The sequence below is a fragment of the Oxyura jamaicensis genome, chromosome 1 (genome assembly GCF_011077185.1).
Source record: "Oxyura jamaicensis isolate SHBP4307 breed ruddy duck chromosome 1, BPBGC_Ojam_1.0, whole genome shotgun sequence".
Classification (NCBI taxonomy): Eukaryota; Metazoa; Chordata; class Aves; order Anseriformes; family Anatidae; genus Oxyura; species Oxyura jamaicensis.
In genome coordinates this window covers 59032025-59044059 of record NC_048893.1, presented here as the reverse complement: position 1 = coordinate 59044059, position 12035 = coordinate 59032025, and the positions used below count along the sequence as shown (strand labels likewise).

General features: G+C 45.8%; 1 long non-coding RNA gene across 9 annotated transcripts in view; it reads left to right on the top strand.

Annotated features, from left to right (window-relative positions):
* Nucleotides 1-12035, top strand: part of LOC118175862 — a 29098-nt gene that overhangs the window by 3788 nt on the left and 13275 nt on the right. For 2 of the 9 annotated variants that reach the window (XR_004755163.1, XR_004755165.1), the window contains exons 1-2: nucleotides 3685-4907; nucleotides 8050-8175. The exons of 1 other annotated variant lie outside the window; for it this stretch is intronic. This is a non-coding gene — a long non-coding RNA (uncharacterized LOC118175862). Of the gene's footprint in view, nucleotides 1-3684; nucleotides 4908-8049; nucleotides 8176-10291; nucleotides 11870-12035 lie in introns of those variants that run through there. 6 more of the 9 variants (XR_004755166.1, XR_004755171.1, XR_004755168.1 and 3 more) reach the window with 6 other exon arrangements.

Below are 12035 nucleotides of genomic sequence, written 5' to 3'. Positions count from 1 at the left end.
GCAAGTTTCTGGAGGCAAAGCTTGGCTGCTGGTTGTTGTTGATCAGCCCCCCCCCCCCCCCATTTATGTCTGAGTTACTAGCTTGAAATAACCTCGTTTCACAAAACCTAGAAGTACTGGTGGATTTTAGCTCAATGATGAGTATCCTTTAAAGAACAAAGGAAGCTGAACAATGCAGTCCAGAATCCTTTGGATATAATTCTCGTTAGTAACAATTAATGCTAGCTGTTCAGGGAAGTATAGTTCTCGGTTTCAGGTCTTAAATGACTTAACCAGACTTTTTATGAGGACACTGTATCTAGCAACTCCAGCTGAAAAACAATGCAAGTTTCTGGAGGCAAAGCTTGGCTGCTGGTTGTTGTTGATCAGCAACTCTTCAGGAGCTTTTATAAAATGCAGATGTGATCTCAGCTCTTTCTCTAGGAAACAAAAACAATGAGGTTTCAGCCTGGCTTTAGGAGCAAGTAATGAGAATTACCATCCTATCGGCACAAGCCCGCAGCCTCTAGCAAGGCTTGTAAAGCACACAAAAACACCTTAACAAAGCAGCTAAGGTATATTCATGATTCCTGGATTGATGGTGCAGTTTTATAGCATTGTTAGTCATCTCAGACCAGGAAAGAACAGGGTTTTGAAAAGCAGCAGCTTATACCTAAATGCTTTTGTTCCCCTGTACGTGCACACAACAGGTAACCATTTCATACGAGTTCTTAAAGGAAAAGTGGATCAGACAGCTGAGGTTTCCTCCTGTTAAAAACAGCAGAAATCTCAGCTAAAGAAAGTGCTTAATGGCCCCTTTAGCCGAGCAAAGTTTGTCAGCAGTTTTTTAAAGGAAAGAAATCACCCCTTTTCTCATTTTGCATTGAACTGATGAGTATCCCGGGGAAAAAATACAGCCTCCCTGTATTTTGGAAGATAAAAATGGGAATGAGAATGAATTGTTGACTGGAAAGGATGGGCATGTGGGTTTGTTTTTTTTTTTTTTTTTCAGAGATTTGTGGATTGCCCGTCCTTTTTCTTTTTTTAGCAAGCTGATGTTTTGGACAAGGGAAGATGTTAAAAATAGCATTCTCTTGGATCTTGTAAATTTGTGTGTGTTTACACATTGCAGATTAGATTAGTGAGTTTCTAGAGGTTGGTGACCTGTAGTGCCTAAAAAGTTAGCTTTCTTAGAAGGAAAATAGGAAGTGTTTTTATACTATATGGGCTTCTCTATTAGACAAAAAACGCATGCTACTACACTGTTTCTATTTTCTGTATGAGCTGTGCTTCACTATGTGTAATTATCTGCATAGAATGCATAGTCTGCATGTGTTTTTGGTTAGAATTTCTTAAAACATGGTCTTAAAGTCTGCATATTTTCAGGCTAGTCCTTTAATAGCTCATATAAACTAGCATGCGTCCATTGTGCTTGTGGAGTAGCTATTTATAATGTATATTTACAACTATTTAGCTTAGAGGTTTTGGTAGCACGTGTCGAGACCAATATTTCTTTTCTCTTTACCTCACTAAATACAATAAACTAATACATATATAGAGAAACTTCCAATCTCTCTTCTTAACTCTAAGAAATAAGTCTGTGTGGTGTTTTGTAGGTGAAGTAGAAATGAGATTATTTTTTTTTCTTACCACTTTTTTTTTTTCAATATGGAAACAAATGGTCTAAACTGAGCTGGAAAATGCTTTTTATCTGGAAGAAAAAAATGCTGCAGCATCTACTAATTCCATATTCTTAGCTTCTAGTTATCTTCCTGTATGCCATGGTCTAGTTCTCAAGGACAGCCAGTGAGATGAGTGATACCTTATATTGCCCAGGTAATTCCCTCGGTCAGTGGCCAAGGGTTTTCTCGTATGTGAGCGTTCTCGATCTTTTCCCTTTGATCGTGTTTGTTGCACAATGAGACTGATTACAGCTGGGATAACAGCCTGGGCTTTGTTGGGAAGTGCTATATAATGAGCCTTCTTAGGAGTTTCTATGCAAACACTTTTCCCCTGCCTCCCACTGTTGCATGTAAAGTACTTTGCAAACAATGAAACATTTAAGTGACTTGTTCTGGTTTATTTAAATAATTTTTATGTCTGCTAAGGATTTGGTTTGCGTAAGTCCTGCCTTGGAGCCCTGAAGTTTTCTTTCAAATGGTGTCTGACTTACAGCTCTGTAGTACTGGCAGTATAATACATGTGTGCTTTTGCTGAAAGTTTTCACTGCAAGGCCCAGAAAGCAATGCATAACCTCCAAAAACCTCAGCTGGCCCCATTTTTCCAGCACTGGTACAGCACTTGTGCTGGATCTGTAAGGAGAACGCGAGGAGAGGAAGAAAATGTGCCTACCACTTGTGCTGTGGAGAGAATTAGGAAAATACTTGATGCCTGGGCCACTGATCCCTTCTGCTTCCTATAAACGCGCTGTGGCTACAGCTGTGATAAAAGGGAAATTCCTAGGTATCCTTGACACTGTTCCATTGCTCTCAGTAACGCTGGAAAAGTCAGTCAACTGCTGGGCTTGATTGCGCCCAGGGCACACAAAGAATGCCAGCAGCTGCTATGCATTATATCCTCTGGCTGCTCCCAGCGACTGCGGGGTTGCGCTTGCACCCGGCCAGGCACGGGGGCTTCCCAGGAGCTGGTCCCACCATGGCCATCCTGGTTCGTCCCCGTTCCCTTCGGAGCTGGCATGGAGCCCAGGGGACGCTCTACAAGCATGAATGAAAGAGGCAGTGGCCATGCAGGATGGCTTGACATCTCTGCAGCTGAGGGAGAGGGAAGGAAGCAAAATCTTGCAACGTGAGAGGCAAAATTAGCTGGGCTGTTCGTGTGCTGCCACCGCATTTCCTATGGCATGGCAGGAGGGTGGCTGACACTGGCAGTACAGCTCCTAAGTGTGCCTGCTCCCCTTTGGGTTGGTTTGGCAGAGCATCACCCTCTGGGGGTCTGGGAGCTGTCAGGGGAGGGAAAGAGATGCTCTGTTTGCAAAGGTAATCCTTCTGATCCTCTGGAAGGTAATCCTTCTAGTCCTCCAGCGTCATTTACATGGAGGCACCGTCTCATGAGCCTGCCGTCTTTCGGGCTCTGTCCTTGTGTTTGAGTTCAGCTAGCCGGGCTCGCAATGAATCAAGCCAGAGGCGGCTTATTTTTTCCCAGGTCTGTTTACTGATGCTATCACTTTCTTTTAGCAACAGTATCTCAGTTTCTGCTCCAGACTGTCTCTGCTGCGGCACTAGCCTGACCCTGAAGCCGGTGAGCACCGTCTCTCAGCTCCCCAGGCAAAGGTCAGTAGCTGCATGGTGGCCTCTGGATTCTTCAGATACCAGCCCTCGTCATGTGGGGAGGTATTAACATTTGGCCCTAAGTAAGCGTCCTCATATCTCACCTCATTTAGTCTGGCTGGCTATTTGATCTGCCCGATGTAACGATCTTCCCTTTGGCATCATGCAAATCCAAGCCCTGTCTTGAGGATTTCCAGTATGCCATCCACCTGATGCTGGTGGAAAATACTTTGTGCATTGCGCCCAGCTCTGAATAAGCCCTCGTAGAAGGAGCTGCAGGAGAAGATGTGGCCGTGCCTCACAGATCCTCATGCTGACAGAGGGCAGGGACTGGGGGAGCAGAGGCTCATGCCTATATCAAGAAGTTCATGCCTATATCAAGTGGCTAAAGTGTTTGGGGGGGGCGGGGGGGGGTGTCCTCACTGAGAGGACCATGCCTCCACTTGAGTAATTTATTTCAAATCAGGCTCTTGGGACAAGCATCAGATCTTATCATCAGATAAGAAGCATCATCAGATCTTAACATGTTCCGCCATCTTGAGATTTTCCTTGCTTCTTCTTCATACGGAGCTGGGTCGGGGGCTCCCCTCACCTCTGTGCAGCGCTACTCTTCCAGCCATCTCCTTGGTTTACCTTACAGGTAACTTAACACGTTTTACTTGGGTCCACCTTAGGGCTGCACGTTAGGTCTTTTCAGTTCAGCTCCGATGAACTATCATCTTACTTCCTCGCGATGAACAAACGGATGTTTTCTGTGTTACCTGCTTTAAGAGTTTCACTGGCATGTTGCTTCTTTCCTTGCCTCCAGCAGCAAGCAGACACGTCTGACTAATTGCAGTGGAGCCACACAGGCACCTTTGTTGCAACTGGGGCAGCGTGCTAAAATGAACAAAATTTTTCCATGGCACAACACCTGGCAAGTGGTGTCAAGATAAAATAGCAGGGTATAAGCACTTGTAGGCTTTTTTCCCTGTCTTGTGCTGTTCAAAAGGGTGAAAGCAAGGCAGGCTTAGAGATGAGCCTGCCAAAATGTCCAGTCCCCTCTCATCACAGCACTTCCAGCCTCATGTCCCTACGGTGGCGGCTGTTCCTCTGAAGTACATCTCACCTGGGCCAGAGACAACCTCAGGAGGAGGAAACTGTTGGTTTGGAAAGAGACCCTTGCAGGTAGAGCCTGACGGCCTGCTGGTTTCTTTGCTTGCACATATTTCCTGTGAATGCCTTAGGAATAGGCACCATTGCAGGCTTTGCTCATGCCTCCTGCGAGTGGGAAGAAATGGGGAATTTAGAAGAGTAGGCTTCCAGGCAGCCCGTTGATGCATTTCAGTCTGCATGCACATTTTTTAAAGTGTGCCAGAGTGCTGCGAAAGACCGGATAAGCTCAGTTTTGTGTGGACTAGCCTTTTCCTGGAGCTGGCATGCCAGAACAACTATCATGTGCCGAAGCGGCCTGACTGGGCAGCTGGGGAAGAGGGTCCCTGTGTGTTATGAGTTTTATCACGTCTGGCTGGACTTACAGCTGTGTTCACCTTCTCATTCCATGTTTATTACCAAGGTGTCGCTCGCTGACCACAGGGGTTTGTCCTCTCTGGACCCTCTCAGCTGAGAACTACCATTCTTTCTGTCTGCTTTGCAGTACAGGTGAAAACCAAACCAACGCCAAACCCACCCTTTAGTCATTTTCTGCTTTTCTTTTCCTGTGTTGCCGTTCAATTTTTGATGTTCACATGTACATTGGAAAATTGGGAAATCTCCTGGTGCATTGTGTAACACACTTATCATATTCTGCCAAGCACTGCCAGCCTATCGCCAGTCTTCCAGGCTAGCTTGCTCATTTGAACCTCATTATCAGGCTTATTCAAGCTTAGGCTTGAGTTATCTGCCTTTTATTAAAGGCCTGTCCTTTCGCTCTACCACTTTCCCATGCCTCGTGCCATCTCGTGCGGGGAGGCATCACGCCGCTCTGTGCTCAAAAGCCTCCTTTCTCCGAGGACTCATGCAGCATCTCTGCAAATCAAGTGGTAGCAGTCCAATTTCAGCGTAGGAAATGGAAGCAGACAAGCAATTCCTCGTTTGTGTAAGAGGAGAAAAGCGGGGGGAGGAAAAGCTGGGGATGGAACCCAGAGGAGCTCGTGGCCTGCCTGTCATAACAAGAAAGGGCAGCTTGCAGCAATTCTTTTTTCTGAGAAGATCTATTAAATCTTCTGTAATTACTTTAGTAAACATTAATAGGTGGGGAAATAAAGGACAAAACGTTCTTTTCTAGATCTCACAAGTTACTTAGTGTCTGTCATAGCCATAATGGATTAAGAGTGGCCCTAGGGTGGGACTGTCTCATTAAAATTTTATTAAGCGTTTTAAAACCAATTAAAGAAACATTGCCAAATTAAGCTTTTTTAAAACTTTTGCAAAGTAATTTTCTTCTGTTGTTGGCAAAGCACCTTTGAAGTGTTTGATCCTGAAACTTTTAATTGTTTTGAAAAAAGTAGCTACGTAAGCTCTTCTCATGCTGGCCCTATAGGCTGATAGCAGTTCAAGTCATGTACATGCTGTTGTTGGAAGGCAACAAAAATGTTCTAAAACGGAAAGTTGTTTTTTCTAGTGTGTTTAATGTATAGGTGTATTTTAATTCTTACTTGTAGTCCCATTAAGTGACATTTTAGACAGGAAGTTTTGGGTTCTCCTTCCGCTTTGATGATGTGTCTTTCAGATAGTCCTTCTGAAAACTATCAAGCCTCCAGTCTGAGAACTGAGACAAGACCTTTGTCAGAGTCATAATAATTGTTGAATAATCCGTATATCTGATTTCCACTGAAGTGGCATGAAAAGACAAGCTAACATTTCAGGTATATGGTTCTGCTTATTGTAGACGTGTGTAATTTTTTTTTTTTTCTTCCATGGAAAGCATCAGCCTGGATTTGCAAGGGACAAGCAGCTCTGTGAAATGAAAAGGCTCTGCAGGGCTCAGTGTTTAAGGCAGAAAGGAGACAAGTGGTGTAGATGTAGTCACAGTTGGCTTTCATAGGTAACAGTGTACTTGGAACAATATGAGAAATATGTACAGAAACTACAGGAAAACATTGATGCTGGGTCATAGGATTTGCTTTGAGTTGTATGCAGCTCGAGGAAAGAGACAGACTGGGACTAAAAGGCTGGAGGCTGCCAGAGCCTTGGGCTCGCCCCCCTTGCCAAGTCACAAACCTGTCCCTTGGGCTACAAACCTGGAGATTAAATGAGCACCCCTGAGGTTACAGTGTCTGCTCAGTGCGGAATGAGATTTGGTAAGAAGTGGCTGTTAGGACTAGATGTCTTCATTGTGATGATTTCCTTCGTGTTTTGATTTTGAAATAGAAATTGCTTTCTTTGGGATCAAGTGAAATGGACTGTGTGTGTGCTATTTTTTCTGTCCCCTGTCTCTCTGGGAAGTGGCTGGTTTCATCCACTCTTAACCCCCTGCCTGTGCTTGTTCCTTGCCAGATCCATCCACGTCTCTTTGCTATTAAGGAGTTTTTTAGTGGTTATTGAGATTAAAACTGCAGGAGCCTTGCTCTTTAAGAAGGATCCCATCAGGGCACTTCTTGGGCTGCTTTAGCATCCTTTGAAGGACAGAAGCAGCTCCTTGGCACCTGGAGCCCCTTGGATGTGGTTCACCTACTGGTGGGGCTGACACGTGCCTGGGGGATGCCACAAGGCTGGACTGAGAGCCTTGGGATGCCCAGCTGGCACCTGGCAGGACCATTTCTTTGGCTGCCTTCAGTATAAATCCTTGTCTCCATAGCACTTCATCTGGTGTGGTGAACATGCATGGTTTTTCTCTCCTCTTTTCCCCGAGGAGGGAGGGGGGAGCCTGGTGTGAGCAGTGCAGTGTTTCTGCTTCGCTCTGGTTATTTTAGAAACAAACCTAAAAACATATGTTCGTTTCAGTTCGTTTATGTGACAGAAGCAAGGCTGAAGAGATAGGCCTGGAAAGGGGAGCTGAAACCTCCCTCAGAGCCGCGCTGTGCTCAGGGATCCTGTTACATGGAGTTTACTGCAGACTGGTGTTTAACTTTCACTACAGTCTGTCCCACCATTGTATTTTTAAAGGTCCCTTTCTCTTATAAATCTCTTATTTTTGTCTCCTCCTTTCTTCACTATCTCCTGTTTTTCCCTTCTGAACAATCTCATTTTTTTTTGGAAATACCCTCTGTTCTGCAGAAATCATCATATATACACTACAGAAACACATTTGTACAAATATTGATAGTCCAGTTTTTCATCTTATCTAAATCCTTGTTGTGTTGCATGCTGTTCCCTCGCTCCACGATTCTTACCTACGCTTCCACGACTCTGAAGGCAGCCTGTGCCCCTGAAATAGGTATGTGTTAATAAGGCATCAAGGGGGATTGGCAGGAAATGGCAATGGAAGATTTTCTCGTGAAAAACTCAGAATTCGCACGTCTGGTTTTCATTCCTCATCAAAGCAAAAGGAGAGTTATATAGATGTTGGTAGGAAGAAAGCTGGGGAGCTTCCAGCAGATAACGCCCTGACTGGTGGGGACAGAGGTAAGGGGACAGCTGGTTTTGAGACACAGCTCAGGCTGCCCCGGATGCAGAGCTGACCTCCACCTCCATGAGCTTGCCCGCTCTGCCAGTCTTTAAAGAGCTGGAAAGAGGTTTCTGTTACTGTGGTTGTGCTACTGAAATGTGATTATGGTAGCCAGGGAAGCTCTAGGTTAGCCATCGTGGCGTGAAAAAAGCTGAGAGTTTTGATAGGAGTACTCCCTCTTGCTCTTCTTCCTAGTGACATCGGTGGGAATTCAGCTGTAAATTTCAGTGGGAGCCGGATCCAATGTCTAAACCACGATGAGTCCCTCTGGTAGCTGCAAACTGAAAACCATCTCCTCAGCCACTTCTGAAATGCCTGTATGTAACTAAAAGTGATCAGAGTCCCGTTTGTTTCTCAGTGAATGTGTTTGCCATAGTGTACCAATAAACTTTCTCAGATTTTATTTCTTAAAAAGTTTAATTAAATAAGAGGTCAGTTCTATTTGTGAACAAAGCTGTCTGAATGTAAAGTTAACAGAAAGCATCAGGGACTTTTACAGTTTTTCCCTGTGGCTGAGTGCTGCTGCAATTGCTTTTTAGAAAACTCAGTGCATATGATACTTTTTTTTTTTTATTAGAAAGTAAACAGAAAACACATGCCAAGTAGCCACTTCAAAAGGTCATTGCTGCAATACCAGTGCCTGAGCTGCGCAGAAGTCTCTTTACGAAATGGGAAAGCAGACAAGTTGCTTTCAGGTCTTTTGGTACAAAGCCGCAGCTGCAGCCAGCTTAGTGAAAGGTTTATGAACCTTCTGGATAGCCTCTGCTGCGTGTAATGAACCTACACTGATGTTTTGCTACTCTTCCGAAACTGGGTGAAACCCAAGAGTTTGAGGATTCAAACCAAGCAGAAATGAAGGGAAGGAGCGCTCGTAGGACGCGAAATCCTGGGCAAACACCTGCAGAAGTCATGGGTAGCACTAGCAGGAAGGCTGTGGGGAGGGATGGCCGAGTCCCCAGCTTTTGGTGAGGATATCCTACTCATTTTTTGGCCAAAGTCAGCACGTTGACATGATTTACCCAAACCAGAGGTATACCAGGAGCCCCCTTGGACACGGCACTAGGTGCCAGCTCTATGCGTGGGGCAGGCTGTGTGGGCTTGGCAGCTGCTCCAGGGGGATTCTCTCTTTTTGGCATCCCTAGGGGCTTTGCCGTGGCAGTGCTGAGGTTAGCCTGGGCTAGCATCCTGCTTTTTGGGTAGGATCTGTAGCTGGGGTATGGTCATTTAAGGTAGCGTGGTTATCTCTGTGCCCGGAGTGTTTTGCATCCCACGCGCTGTGCCTGCTCTGCTTTTTGCACAGCGTGGCTTGTGCAGGATATCATCTTACCAGAACAACGCTTCTGAGATGCTGCTGCGACTGGAGATGCCCTGACCTTCCAGTCACACGCTATCTCTTTCTTGTGCCAAAACAAAAAGGTAAGAAAATAGAAACTAAAAGTATAGAGCAATCACTGGGTATGTGTTTGCTTTGCTGATCCTGAGCCTGTAAATAATCTGGTTCACCAGCAATGTTTCTGTTTGGGGTTTCTGCCTCATTGCTTCTTGGTAACTGGCTTTGAAGATGCTTGGTGGTTTTCTTTGCTTTTTCAAGGGAGGGAGAAGGAAGATAAGAGCAGGTTGACTGCAGCTGTTGGAGACCAGTGGGGCGAGAAGCACAGCTCACTCTCCACGTGTGCTGAGGGAGGCAGCATGCTGCCCTGGCAGGGCTGACAGCAAGCATGGGAGAGGAGGGAAGCACAAAAAATAGCATGCATTCACATGGCCAGGTTTTCCCTGGGCTGGCATGCAGCACTGTTCCCAAAGCACATCCTTAGGCAAGGCTGTTTGTCCAGGTATGTGTGAGAAGAGCTGCACCCTTTTATTTAAAGCTGTGCATTTGAACAGGTTTCCAGTGAACTAGTGCAAGTACCTGTCCTCTTATTTCCTTATTGACTTATTTTTTTTTTCCCCCACATAATTGGCTTGTGAGTTAATTTAGCTCAGGTAAATCAATTAAGAGCAGACTGAGATTAATACACCATTGTCACACCTCCTCACGTGCGTTTGTGATATGGTATTTAAACTTGTAGAAAACTCTGTGTGAACAAAGCTTGGGAAACCGTGGTTCCTTTTCAGAAAGGTGAAGAGGAACTGGTTTCCCTTGTACCACTGAGGCTTTTGTGGACTTATTGCAAAGCGATCCCCGGGCAGTCTCAGCTGTGTCTCACAGTTCCCAGGCTCCTTCCCATGATATCAGCATTGCAGTCTCCTCTAGTGGCTCCCAAGCTTTTTGCTTGTGACCTCTTGGAGAACAAATGCACACTTCTCTGTTGAAAGAGGCAAGGATGAGGGCATGGAAATTTCTGACGTCTGCAGTTTAATTTCAGAGCTCAAATTTTAGAGGTGTATTTTGTGAAATAGGTAGGAGGCTGTCGAGGCCAAATGGAAATCACTGGAACAGCTTGTATGGGAGGGTGGCTTCTTGCATGCCGCAGCATACAAGAAGCCCTTGTGACAGTCCTACAGCTCTTCTGGAGCTGCCTGCTGTAGGGACGCTGCTTTTGTAATGTCTGCCTTTTGGGTACGGGAGAGCTTATTTCTGTGAGAAGCAGAGCCCTTTTCTTGCCCACTGAGTCTTTAAACCAAGCAGCATGAACCCTAAGCGATGCAGCATGACTTCCAGGTTCCGTGATACGCATGGGTGATTTTGCCAGCATTGTTCATATGCAGTGGGCAGAGAAGCAGGGGAACTTCACATGCAGCAGTTCCCCTCTGAATTGTCCCACGAATGCCGTCCCACCGGACCACCCCGATGCAGAATACAGCAGCCGTTCATTCACGCAGAACAGAGATCCGGGGCTGGCCATAGGAAGCAAAAGCCCTAAAGCACACTGCAGTATCCTTGTTCTCCCTTCACAAAGCTGCTCTGTGTTAAACTATGGTATCGACCCACACTGGCGCAAAAATGCCTTTCGTCAGGGGTTTGCATGCTGTGTTATATGAGGCTTCAGTTAAAAACAAACTGGCAGAACCTGATGTGGTGATTTACTGTTTAATGGTATCGGAAGTGAGTTTTGATCGGGGAAGAAATGGGAGGACCGTGCCCCGCTGCAGTGTCAGAGGGAGCAGGATGCTTGGGTGCCATGGTTGTCTCATGGTGGCTGCAGAGGGGATGGGGTATTCCAAAATCTTGGTCTGATATGTGGCTCTCCCAGAATGCAGCCCACAGATGCTTATACGTTTAATAAGGTGCTAAAGCAGAACTTGAAATGTTCATTCACAGTCTCCTGTTCTGGATCATTTCTTTGACCATCTGGTGTTGATTTTTTTTTTTTTTTTCTTAAAGATGCTTTGCATCCTGTGCATTACTTTCTGTTTACCCTTTGGGCCCCAGCCTGGCAGAGTGCCTGGGAATGTGCCTGATGTTCTGTCCCTTCCCAGCTCAACAAAACACTGAAGATGGTGTGTAACGATAAGCTGACTTCTTCCCGCTCCCACCTCATCCTACCACCTGCTAGGGGAGCCTTTGGGTGGAGGCTGGGAGAAGGCTGGGAGAGTTTGTACAAACAGCATTTTTCTTCCCAAGGAGGTTTTTAGCACTTGTTTTTGTGGCTCGCTCAGATTTGCATGCTTGAATACTGATAGCAGCTGGGCATCGAAGTGGTAGAAGAGAGAATTGTTCAATGGGAAAAAAAAGTCCATTCATGGGTTCAAGCAGAGTTACACTGACACTGAAAGCTGAAAGACTTTCCATCTGAACCTCCTTTTCCCCCACATGTTAGTGCTACCACTAAAATGCAGTAATGTTTTGCACTATGATGATTCAGTTTGTTTGCTTAGCTGGAGGAAAAGGGAAAACTCTCCCATAACTCTCCCCTTTTTGCAGTGACCGGAGTGAAAGGGCACATTTAAACGTGAGGAAGAGCTGGCAGCTGCTGAGGAAATCTGCTGGAAGGCAAGACCCAGGGAACTGCAGTGAGGGGACACTGGAGGTTTTTAGTATGACTGTGTATGCAGGCATGGGAAAAAGAGAGTGGTAAAAGGACCCGATGCCCACCACATTCAGTTGGAGAGGGAATGCAGAACCAGCCGTCATGACAAGCTGACTCAGGAGCAGGTTTTAATGTGCTGAAGGAGCTGGTGTCAGTCATGGTGGGTGGACGTTTGTCCTGTGGGACAGCAGCCCCACTGCTGGTGCTGGG